The sequence below is a fragment of the Rhinoderma darwinii genome, unplaced genomic scaffold, assembly GCF_050947455.1.
Source record: "Rhinoderma darwinii isolate aRhiDar2 unplaced genomic scaffold, aRhiDar2.hap1 Scaffold_80, whole genome shotgun sequence".
NCBI lineage: Eukaryota > Metazoa > Chordata > Amphibia > Anura > Rhinodermatidae > Rhinoderma > Rhinoderma darwinii.
Genome location: NW_027464364.1, coordinates 26091 through 38566, shown reverse-complemented (window position 1 = coordinate 38566; position 12476 = coordinate 26091). Strand labels below are relative to the sequence as shown.

General features: G+C 41.4%; 1 long non-coding RNA gene across 2 annotated transcripts; it reads left to right on the top strand.

Annotated features, from left to right (window-relative positions):
• Positions 1-935: 935 nt before the first annotated feature.
• LOC142731474 (uncharacterized) lies at positions 936-11085 on the top strand. 2 transcript variants are annotated; one of them, XR_012878946.1, is made up of 4 exons: positions 936-1047; positions 6569-6705; positions 7341-7632; positions 9889-11085. It is a non-coding gene; the product is annotated as an uncharacterized LOC142731474 (long non-coding RNA). The 2 variants fall into 2 exon arrangements; XR_012878945.1 differs by lacking the exon at positions 936-1047 and adding an exon at positions 3152-3372.
• Positions 11086-12476: the final 1391 nt, after the last annotated feature.

Here is a 12476-nt window from a genome sequence, read left to right as displayed (position 1 = left end):
CTTGCAGACTGTCCGGAAACAAAATGTACTTCTCAGTCGTATGTATATATGTATGGAGCATGTCCTCACTGTATATACTGTACTCCCTCCTTACTGTCCTCATATATACTGTATATAATGTACTGTTCAGTTATATGTATATATGTATGGAGCATGTCCTCACTGTATATACTGTACTCCCTCCTTACTATCCTCATATATACTGTATATAATGTACTGTTCAGTTATATGTATATATGGGACGTGTCCTCACTGTATATACTGTACTCCCTCTTTACTGTCCTCATATATACTGTATATAATGTACTGTTCACTTATATGTATATATGGGACGTGTCCTCACTGTATATACTGTACTCCCTCTTTACTGTCCTCATATATACTGTATATAATGTACTGTTCACTTATATGTATATATGGGACGTGTCCTCACTGTATATACTGTACTCTCTCTTTACTGTCCTCATATATACTGTATATAAAGTACTGTTCAGTTATATGTATATATAGGACGTGTCCTCACTGTATATACTGTACTCCCTCTTTACTGTCCTCATATATACTCTATATAATGTACTGTTCAGTTATATGTATATATGGGACGTGTCCTCACTGTATATACTGTACTCCCTCTTTACTGTCCTCATATATACTGTATATAATATAATGTACTGTTCAGTTATATGTATATTTGGGACGTGTCCTCACTGTATATACTGTACTCCCTCTTTACTGTCCTCATATATACTGTATATAATGTACTGTTCAGTTATATGTATATATGGGACAGGGTCCGCTCTCTAATCAGGATTTTTAAGGTGCTATGGATAAAACATTATCCCCTACTATACCTTTTCCTGTAATATTATAATAAATATTGGATTTCTCTCTTTCTAAACAGACTCCGCTCCCACTGGACAACATGCAGCGCTCCCATGTTACGTCATCGCCATAGAAACTGTTCGGTTTCCAACCATCGTAGAACGGACAACTAACCGGCAACTGAAAGCTCCTCCCAATGTATTAATGTCACTTCTGTATGGACAGGTAAGATTTGTCTATCCCCTTCAATGGGTTTTCCCATGAAGGACATTTATGACATCTCCACAGGATTTGTCATAAATGTCAGATAGATGGGAGTCCCACCTCTGTGACCGGCGCCTATCTCCAGAACGAGGCCCCCTAAACAGTGGCGGATTAAGTAGGCCATAGGCCCCTGGGCTGTTACCCAAACATGGGGCCCCCCTACTCCTCCGCCGCCCTGCCACTACCTTTTTGTGCAAGCATTAACAGATGGATGTTATGATTCCCCTTGTCCAAGGGCTGCGTCCCTACATACTGACAGTATCACACTGTGCAGGGACACATCCTCCTGACAAGGGGAATGGTAACACGCAATTGTCTATCAGTCCTGGACTGCACAAAGATATTTTGTGAAAGACAAGGATTTCCTATAAAAAACATGTCAGGAGAGGAGACAGATTCTCTATAAATCTAGTGACTCACAGAAGGTAAAGTAAAGCACCACACACACAGCCCCCGTAGAAAGCGCCACACACAGCCCCTGTCGATAGCGCCACACACACAGCCCCTGTAGATAGCTTCACACACGTCCCCCCTCCCCTTGTATATAGTGCCACACAGCCCCCTCTCCCCTTGTATATAGTGCCACATATCCCCCCTCCCCTTGTATGTAGTGTTACACAGCAATCACCCCCCTGTATATTGCCACATATATTGCCTCCAAAACAAAACATTGTACTTACCTTGCCCCGTTCCCGCAACGGACGGTGCGCTGCACTGTCTCCAGGCAGAACGCATGCTCATATCAGCGTGATGCAGTTACGTCATCACGGCGGCCTGCCCAGGGAGTCTTCCCAGCACCTTATAGGCTGCAGTCCTAACTTGGCCTGAAGCCTTTATCATTAATTCATATCTGCGTCCTGAGGATGCAGATACAAGTGAATGTGGCTGTCGCTAGCATCGGGGCCCCCTCCAGTTCTAGGCGCCAATGGGCTTGAGGGGGCCCGTGCAGCCCAGCCAATAAATGTTATGGGCTTGGCAGCCATGGGCCCCCTGGGAGCCTTGGTCGGCTGCCCGAGCCTTCCTAACGATGATCCGCCGCTGCCCCCAAATCCAGTTATAGATTTTTGTGCTCATGCTGCTTCCTGGTCAGTTCTTGATGACATGGTCGGAAGTTACAGAAACAGCGGTGAGTGCCTCGAATTTCTATCTATATATATATATATATTGATGTGCTCAGGACTTCACCCTAGGATCCCCCCTTACTAGTAATAAAGGCCGTGCACCTGCATTTGGGATTTCAGATCCTCGCTGTCTTTTTGGATTATTTATCAGTTTGTTTTCTGTGTTTTTACAGATAGTGCCAGAAACCCAACTATGGATTTTAGAGCCAGAGAACAGTCATGGCTGGTTAAAGATGACTCCACAGCCACAGGTGTTGGCAGTCAGAGAAATATTAGGGAGCCACAGAACTCCTTCAAAAGCGTGTAAATAAAAGAATGAAAGTTTGGTGGAACCCAGCATTCCTAGCAAATTATCTCCAACGGAACCTTATACCGAGGGGGTTATGCATACAAGTTTTCCCATCATTTCCAACTGAAGATGTGAATTTTCCATCTAAATGGGAGGAGAACTGCAGTGCGTGTTCATTTAAAGTGATGGAGCTTCTTATTGGACTCAATAACACCTCATTAGAAAACAGGGATAACGAGCTGGAAAAGATCCAGCAAAAATTAAAAGCAGAGATGTCCAAAGAGGACTTAGAAACATTTAAAACGCGATTGGATCAACAATGCCTCGTGTGGGAAAAAGAAATGGAGAGCAGAAAAACAAAGAAATTGATATGTGATAATAATGATTTTCAACAGAAGAAAATATATTGATGGAATGGGAGACAAAATGGTGAATCACTGAGTCTTTCCTCTTCTATGTGATCTTTGTCATCACAGAGCGGTCACCATGATATGACATTATGTAGTAGCGTGAGGTCTACACGTGACTTACCAAGATACAAAAGAAAACGGAACTAAAATCAGTCGTCCAAGAGTAGGAGAAAAATGAATAAGGGATTGGAACAAAATCCAAGATATCACAAGAAGGTAATTAACATTTCTATGCATCAATTATCTATAGGTGACATCACACTGTTGGACAAAGTCTTGACCTTTTCTCCCGCCTCCTGTTTTGATCTTTTCTCAGCAGTAAAAGATCTGCAATTTTTTGCACAATCTTTGATCTTTAAGAAATGGTATTTTAAAGAGGAAGGCGATTTATTTGTGACAGTTGAGGAACGAGAAACATTGCGAATATTTGAGAAACTCTTTCACCAAGAAGGGGGAATATCAGAAGGTAAGATTCATATCTGTATTAGAACCAAATCTACAAAATCCCCCCGTTGTCTATTTGCCCCGCAGTAGATCTTTTTGTCAAATTAGTCCCTGAAGATTAGCAAAACATTCCAAGGAAAATTAAGAATGACAATCTGTCGAGTTCAGAGAGAGAGAGAGAGAGAGAGAGAGAGAGCTTGGAGAGGATTAAATCATGGCATGATGTGGTAGTAAAACCTGCCGATAAAGGCAGAAATGTGGTATTTTGGCCACACCAGATGTATATTTATGAAGCAAATCGCCAATTGAAAAAACTCCACTTTTTAAATAATGATATCACGGAGGCGGAGGTTGCTTTAGCAATCTCTAAGCTACACAATAATAAAACGCCGGGTCCTGACGGCCTATCGGCTGAATACTACAAACTTTTGCCAGATATTGTACCGACATTGACGAGGACCTTACAAGCCAAAATAAGTGGGGAGATTGACCTGCCTAACTTTCATGCGTCCAGGACCATATTGCTTCCCAAACCTGACAGGGATCCAACCCTCCTTTCCTCATATCGTCCGATTTCCCTTTTAAACCAAGACTATAAGCTCCTAACAAAGATTTTGGCCGACCGCCTCCAAACCATGTTTGGACTGATCATTGCCCCAACCCAACTGGGTTTCTTAAGGAATAGACATTCCACTAAAGGTATCCGTCAGGTTGTAGCAGCCACGGTGTCTGCACTAGACCCTCCTCCCCAGTGACCATGCTGCTGGGACTTGACGCGGAAAAGGCGTTTGACTCTTTATCATGGCCATTTCTCACAGCGGTGTTGCAGTCCCGGGCCTTCGGGGACCGCTTTCTAACATTCCTTTCACGCTCACAGGCCTGCTCTACCACATCCCTTACCATCAATGGGCTTAACTCACCTCCTATCTCAATTTTCAGGGGTACGCGTCAGGGATGCCCTCTCTCACCGTTACTGTTTAATTTGTCCCTAGATCCACTTCTCCGTCATCTCCAGTCCCTAGCATGTTTTCAAGGCATACAAATTGGAGATTCTCAAATTAAACTATCGGCATTTGCAGATTATATTTTGTTCTTCATATCTAACCCTGCCTCTACTTTACAACCAATCCTCCAGGATATCCCAATTTATGGTGCCCTGTCAGGTTTCAAGATCAATCTACAAAAATCAGAAGCCCTAATTCTTAAGGGTCCCTCCAGGCCACTCTGGTCGTCAAAGCATGCATTTAAATGGAACTCTGATTACATTCCCTATTTGGGGGTACGCATCACGAGACAACGATCAAATTTATATCAACGAAACCTTAATCCCATTATTGCATATTTGGAATCCCAACTCATGGCTTGGAGGCACTTTACTCTATCATTTTTAGGTAGGGCTAATCTATTAAAAATGGTTGTCTTCCCTAAATTGTTATACTTACTACAATCCTTGCCTATATACTTGAGACCAGTTGATGTTGGGCAAAAGAGACCAAGAGTGAGCCTATGCATATTGCAGCAACATCATGAAAATGGAGGGATTAATTTTCCACAGATTCACTTATACAATATGGCAGCTCAACTACGAGTGATTGGAGATTGGATAACTGGTAGCTCCTGCTTTTCTGATTCTACATTGGACCAACAATTTTCAAAACCCATATCCTTAACATGCCTCTTACACACTCCCTACTCGGCTCTATCACCTGATGAACGGGCTAACCCCCTAGTCATGTCCTCCTGGAAACATGGACCAAGGTCAGGCAACACTTAGGTTTAAACCCTAGATTTTTCCTACTTCTTCCTTGGGTCCATAACTTTGACTTCCAAAATGCCAACCCCCATGTGGTTTTTCATGGATGGGTTGGGGGGGAGGGGTTGACATGTATTAATCAGATAACTAACATGCTCACTCGTCGTCCATACTCATTTAATGAACTACGTATACAATATGATTTTTTGGGCCAACACCCATTTTATTACATGCAGGCCTGTAGCTATGCTCACAAGGTCATTAGACACTTACAAGACCATGACTGGGATGACTTCTTCTGTCACTTAACTCCATTTCATCAATGCCGAAAAAGACTAATCACTACCTATTATAACGTTTTAAGACAGCCATTGGACTACACTAAATCGAGATCAGGCGTATCTTACTGGGTTGACCACTTAGATCAAACAACTCATGACGATGTCCTATCATCTGTAACTATGGCTGCCAAATACCTCCCATCAGCCATGTCCTGGGAGATGTCTTTTAAAATAGCCCATAGGGCTGACGTGTCCCCTTATAGGGGCTTTCTCATGGGTAACTCCTCTGACCATTCGTGTTTAAAGTGTGGAGCACCGCAATTACATGGTCTCTGGTTATACCCAACTATTGTTGACTTTTGGCGAAATATACAATATTTTGTGTCGAACACCCTGTCCATACCATGCTCCTCAACCCAAAAGTGGGGTCTCTTTGGGATACTGCCACCTTCCATGCTCTTTATCCCGAAACATCACAAACAACTGTTATACTATGTCTCTGCGGCTGCTAGGAAGGCCATTCTCCAGGTTTGGATAAATAATACACCCCCACACATCGTATTTCCCTAGAAAATATATCTTATCTTTTCCAAATGGATTGGGTGGAAACCTCCCATCGAAAAGAGCACAAAACTGAAGCCTTTTTTAAGTTGTGGGAGAACTTTATACCTCTCTTACCACTTCATATAAAACAAAAACTGATTGCATGCTTTGGCTCCACAACTTGGTATCTGGAACATCAGCTGTCTGGTGTGACACCAATCATGATCTGATTCCTTAAATATCTGTATTGAATCGCGGTAACGATGGGGATACACGTGTCCATCCTCTTCCCCCCTCCCCCTCTATACTTCCCTTCCCCCTTCTTTATGGTTTATTTAGTGTGTTTCATTTCCTATGAATATTGACACTTTTTCAATTTATCTTTGGGCTAAAATCTCTAATTCTGTCCTCGCTCCAACTAGGATCATTTGAAGTAATTTATACAAATTGTAGATTATATAATATGCAAAATAATGATATGAGTGTTCAGAGATGCTATTGCCATGGGAAATATTGTTGAATTGTTGTTCGCTTGTTTGTTATGTTTGGAAAAATAAAAAATACATCAATTAAAATAAAAACTAAATAAAATAAAACTCCACTTGTAGAAGGTTAACATACAATTCTTTATTATCCTTTAGAGCAAAGATGATCCACATTCTACAAGATGGTATGGATGCCGGAGTCCTCCCCAAATCCCTAATGGAGGCACTGATTGTGACTGAGCCAACGATACAGACGCCTTTTCTACTACCCAAAATTCATAAGGACTTTCCAGGTAGGCCAATTATATTGTGTACCGGGGGGTTAACTCAGAAGGTGTGCAAATGGGTCGACCACCATTTAAAACCATTAGTGGAATGTCTACCTTCGTATCTGTGCGACTCTGCAGATTTGTTGTTTAAAATTGAAGAGATTCATTTAGATGACAGACATATTTTGGTAACTTGTGACATTGAGTCACTATATATCGGCATCCAGCATTCGGATGGGTTGCATGCAGTGGCCACCTTTTTTGCATATGAGCAATATAGGAAAGACTTTTCAGAGTTGTTGCTCACCCTATCGGACATTGTTCTCAAACACAATTTTTATCACGTTCAATGGGTCCTTCTACCTGCAACTCCAGGGCACGGCAATGGGGGCAGCCTGTGCACCCACCTGTTCCTGGGGCTGTGGGAGAGGGACCTATTCCTGCCAGATCATGAGATATCAATGAACCAGCTCCTTTTCTGGGCCCATTCATTGATGACATCTTCATGATCTGGCAGGGGACTTCGGATGAATTAATGGAATTCATCAGTGTATTTAACTATAATACACGTAACATTAAATTAACATGCAAGTGGAATCATGTTGAGATAGATTTTTTTGAACATACTAACTAAAAGGATCCATAATGGTTGTCTCCAGACAGATTTGCATCGTAAAGAGACATCAACAAACTCATTTCTTCACGCCACGTCTTCACATCCCCGCCACACCATCGAAGCTATACCAACTGGACGATTACTGCGTGTTAAGAAAATTTGTTCAACTCATGAAGATTTGAAATTCCGCACGACTGAGTTAAGAAAGAGACTTGCTCAACAGGGCTGCAGCCGCTGCCGCAATGTTAATAAAGCCCATTGACGACCACGTGCACAGCTCCCCCTCGTGCACAGCTATTACAAACTGTAACTAAAAATAAGGAATTTCTCCTAAGGTAAGATTTACGAACACGTATCATTTGGTCAGAAATGAGGGACACCTCAAACACATTTTGGCCGATGCTCCTCAATGATCCAATTCTACAGAAATTACTACCAAATTATCTTGCTGTTGCACCATGTAGAGCGCGTTCTTTACGTGACGCAATAGTTACCGAACAGTGGAAAAACCGGGTAAATGTTTTGGAAGGATTGGTCCTAAGTGGGGTTGTAACCCTTGCGGCGACTGTATTAGTTGCCCTAATATTGAACGCTCTCAAGGTTTTGTTGACTCAAGTGGGTTGAAAAATGTTAAGATCACATGGCCAATTACATGTGGCACTACAGGTGTGATCTATCATGCAACTTACCCTTGCCCTAAAATGTATATTGGCATGAGAACCCGAGAATTGTGCTTTCGCGTAAGAGAACATGTTAGAGACATTGAAAATGCCAAAACAGTAGAGTATATGGAAGAGCTGAAGACGATTCCACAACATTTTCACCTACATCATGCGTGTAACTCTAGACTTGTGAGAGTGAAGGGAATAGATCACATCAATACTGATATGCGAGGACGAGATGTAAAAAGAGGCTTTTGCAATCAGAATGCAAGAGGATATGGAGGCTTAAGACAACACAACCGAGGGGTGTCAATGAGAACATTGGTGTTGCTGCATTTCTATGACTGCTACCAAAGCTTTTAGTCGGGTATTTTTGATTTTATGTTCTTATTTTGATCTACATTTCTTTATTTATGTATACAGATTAGATATATGGTTTACGCTGCCTGTGTTGACTATGTCAACTGTGCAATTTTCGGGTTGTCATGATCTTCATCCTCAACAATGATTTCCTACTTCTGATGATCTTCACAAACAATAGAAAAGCCGGCTCTGTCTGCAGATCACTGCATATTATATTCTGCACCTTTGAGGCTTGTTGTATTAGATATATCGACATGTAACTAAAATCTGCTTTGTGCTGGCACTTGTAGTCCATTTTATTTTTTGATGCATAATACACACGTTGTTTTTTTCTTCTTTTTTCATCGCACACGCCTATTCACACTATTTTATTTTTCGTTTTTTATTTCTTTTATTTTGTCACCATACATTTATTACCTTTTCACTCTTTTACTTCCACATGTTCTATATAAACAACACGTTATTGTGTTTAATATCATTTCTTACCTGTCACTTACCTACTATGTTCAGGTTGTGCACTGGATTATTCCTTTTGGCACGTATATATTGGTCTTTTTTCACACATTATAATTGATAATAATGTTCCACACTTGATTACTCCCTACACGTTGACGCTCTTCATCACACATCACTTTGTGTCCATATATTTATATGTATTTGTATGATACATGTGCAATATATCTGTATAACTATCTTGTCTCTCTGTATTTTGGGTTTAGACTTGCAGACATGAAGTGTATCGCTATTGGACTGCCCGTACAGGGTTGATATCCTTCTGAATGCTTTTCATGCCTTCAATCACTGGTTGCATTCTGATTGGTTGTGATTGACCGGCCTCCGATTCGTCACACATGACACGCTGGGTTGCTGACACACGTGACCGCGTCAGGTGACGCGCTGATGTGTTTCCGCCCCAGTGTCTCGTTGTTGCCGTTTCTGGAGTCCGGCCATGTACTCGACCACATATTGCCACCAATAGTAAACAGGGAGTGCACTGATCTGATTTATGGGCATATATATATATATACATATCACCTGGATATATTTAAGTACCATTGGCTAGCGTTCATTTAAATACTGTGTGTGAACTATCAGCGCCACCCCCTGATGAAGGCATTTAGCGCTGAAACGTGCGTCTGGGTGGGCACTCCCTGTGTTGGTGCTCCTGAACAACCTTATTATGGGTATGTTATATCCCTCCATACTTGTTTAATAGTTGATTCATTTTTGCTCTTACTTATGCGCTGACTGCTTTTTTGCACTGTATAGTTGTTTATTCCATACCATTTGGTATTTCTATATGACCTACATTACGCAGGTCTGTGCAGCCATGGGGTCTTATCTAATTATTATTTTCTTTGTGAGTCACACAATGAGCTGTCCTTTTCTTCTGTAGAGTCTTGTGGAGTTTTTTTTAATTTAATTGTATTGACATGTAGCTTTTCATTGTTATTCCAATAAAGATTTTTTCCATGTTCTACACTTTTTTTTGGTAGCATCAATTTCTTTGTAGGTTATATATTTGTAGTTTTTTGTTTCAAAATATTTTTCTTGTTTTTTTTTCAGGAGATCTTTATCCCAGTCTTTGAGATTTTAAAGAGTCCTGACAACACGTAGACCACAGTTAGCAGCTAGAAGATTCCTGCATATACCTAGAAGATGACCACCTTCAACATCTAGAAGACACCAACCAGCACAGAGAAGGAGATCCTGGCTACAAGAAGATTCCTACAAACATCTAGAAGAAGAGACACATTGTAAATACTGGTGTGTCCATCCTAGCAGAAAACCCATGACGTCTGAACAGTGAGGAGAGAACTTATATGTTACTTCTGACTATATGATCGCAGGGTAAAGGAGCAGAAAATGCTGAGAAATATGGAGAGGCTTAGTAATAGTCAGTGCGCAGGATGCTCCATATGTGGTGATAGTCATGAGATGGTCACAGCTAGAGAAATACTCAATTCATTATTCATTTATCAATGATATCATATTAAAACATGTACTAAGACTACTATAGAAAAGAGGCAGGGATATTATCATCATCATCATCATCATTGGTATTGTTGTTAAGCTGAACATAGAGAAAAAGTATTCACTGGCCGACCCCCAGATCTATTGTAGAAAGAGTCCTGTTGAGACACTATCATGTAATGGAAGTTGGCACTTGAGTTGTACGCTACTAAAGAAGGAGAAAACATTAGGGTATAATGGTTCTACTACGTATGTGATATGACCTTTCTAGATTCGTTTTCCGCCTCAAAAAACACTATTGAAATCAATGAGAGACGGAAGAATGCTGTGAACGGCCACGACCGTTTTTGACGCGTTTTTAAGCCAAAAAAAAAAATGCTTGCGTTTTTTTTTTCCTTTGCCTGTTGAAGAAGGAGATAAAAATAACGCTTTAAAATGGGCATAAAGAACCACGTAGGAAAACGCATCAAAAACTGTGTCAAAAAAACGTGTGTGGTAAAAAAAAACACTTAAAAAAAGGCGGAGCTGATTTTTCCAGGCAGAATTTTTTGCCTGCAAAAAACGCCACATGAACAGAACCTTAAAAGCAAACAGGCTGGGAGGGTAAAACACTGACTGCATATTAAAAAGGGCAATTTCTCCCGGTTGAGGGCTGCGCAGCAGGAAATAGACTGGGAGCAACTATTGTCAAATAAATATACAGACACTACATGGGAATGCTTTACATGTACTTTAAGTCATTACACTGTAAAATATAATCTTATAAGTAACAAGTATTAAAAAACCCTAAAATGAAACTAGAAAAAGCTTGCTTCTAATGTTAAAAAGACAATAAATGACAAGATAAGAGGACACACACACACACACACACACACTTCCATACACACACACCTACATACTTCCATACACACACACACACCTACATACACACACACACACCTACATACTTCCATACACACACACGACACACACACACACACACACACACACACACACACGATATACACACACATACATACACACACACACATACATACTTCCATATACACGCACACACACCCCCATACACACACACACCCCCATACACACACACACCTACATACTTCCATACACACACACCTACATACTTCCATACACACACACACACCTACATACTTCCATACACACACACCTACATACTTCCATACACACACGACATACACACACATACATACACACAAACATACATACTTCCATACACACACACATATACACACACACACCCCCATACACACACACACACACACACACACACACACACACACACACACACACACCCATACTCACCCCCATACACACACACCTACATACTTCCATACACACACACACACACACACCTACATACTTCCATACACACACGACACACACACGACATACACACGACATACACACACACACGACATATACATACACACACACACACACACACACACATGCACATTACACAAATACATTTACACATTACACACGAGGAAACATTATTCACCTGGTATATCCCTGCCGCTCCGGTGGTCTCGCCACTCATTTTAGCTGTCCTGCAGTGATGAAATTTCAGCTTCACGCACGTGACCGCTGCGTCAATGCTGAGGCCAGTGATTGGTTATAGCAATCATGTGTAGGTAGTTATCATGTCATCACTGCATGACAGCAGACACAGGCCTGCTAATCCTCTGAAGCAGAGGTGGATATATTAAGTGAGAGCGCTTTCTGTAAAGAACTTGGTTAGGGGTTTAGGGAGTAAGAGGGTTAGGAGGTTAGCGGGTTAGGGTTGGAGTTAGGGTGTTAGAGGGTTAGGGTAAGGGTTTAGGGCGTTAGGGGTTTAGAGGGTAAATGTTAGGGTTAGAGGGTTAGTGTTAGGGGGTTATAGGGTTAGGTTTAGGGTTACAGCTTTTCCAGAAGCGGAATCCCCAGCCAGAGCATTTTCCGATGCTCTGGCTGAAATTTCCGGCATCTTAAAGTCCCCAACATTGCTGTTTATATATGGACAGTGACATAAAGGTCTTTCTCAAGAGAGGAGTCCTCGACATGACCATTTGCTGCAAAGCGCTTTGTTAGGGGGTTAGGCATTAGGGTTAAGGGGTTGGGATTTAGGGGATACGTTTTTTTCAAGAGCGGAATCCCCGGCCAGAGCATTGCCTTGG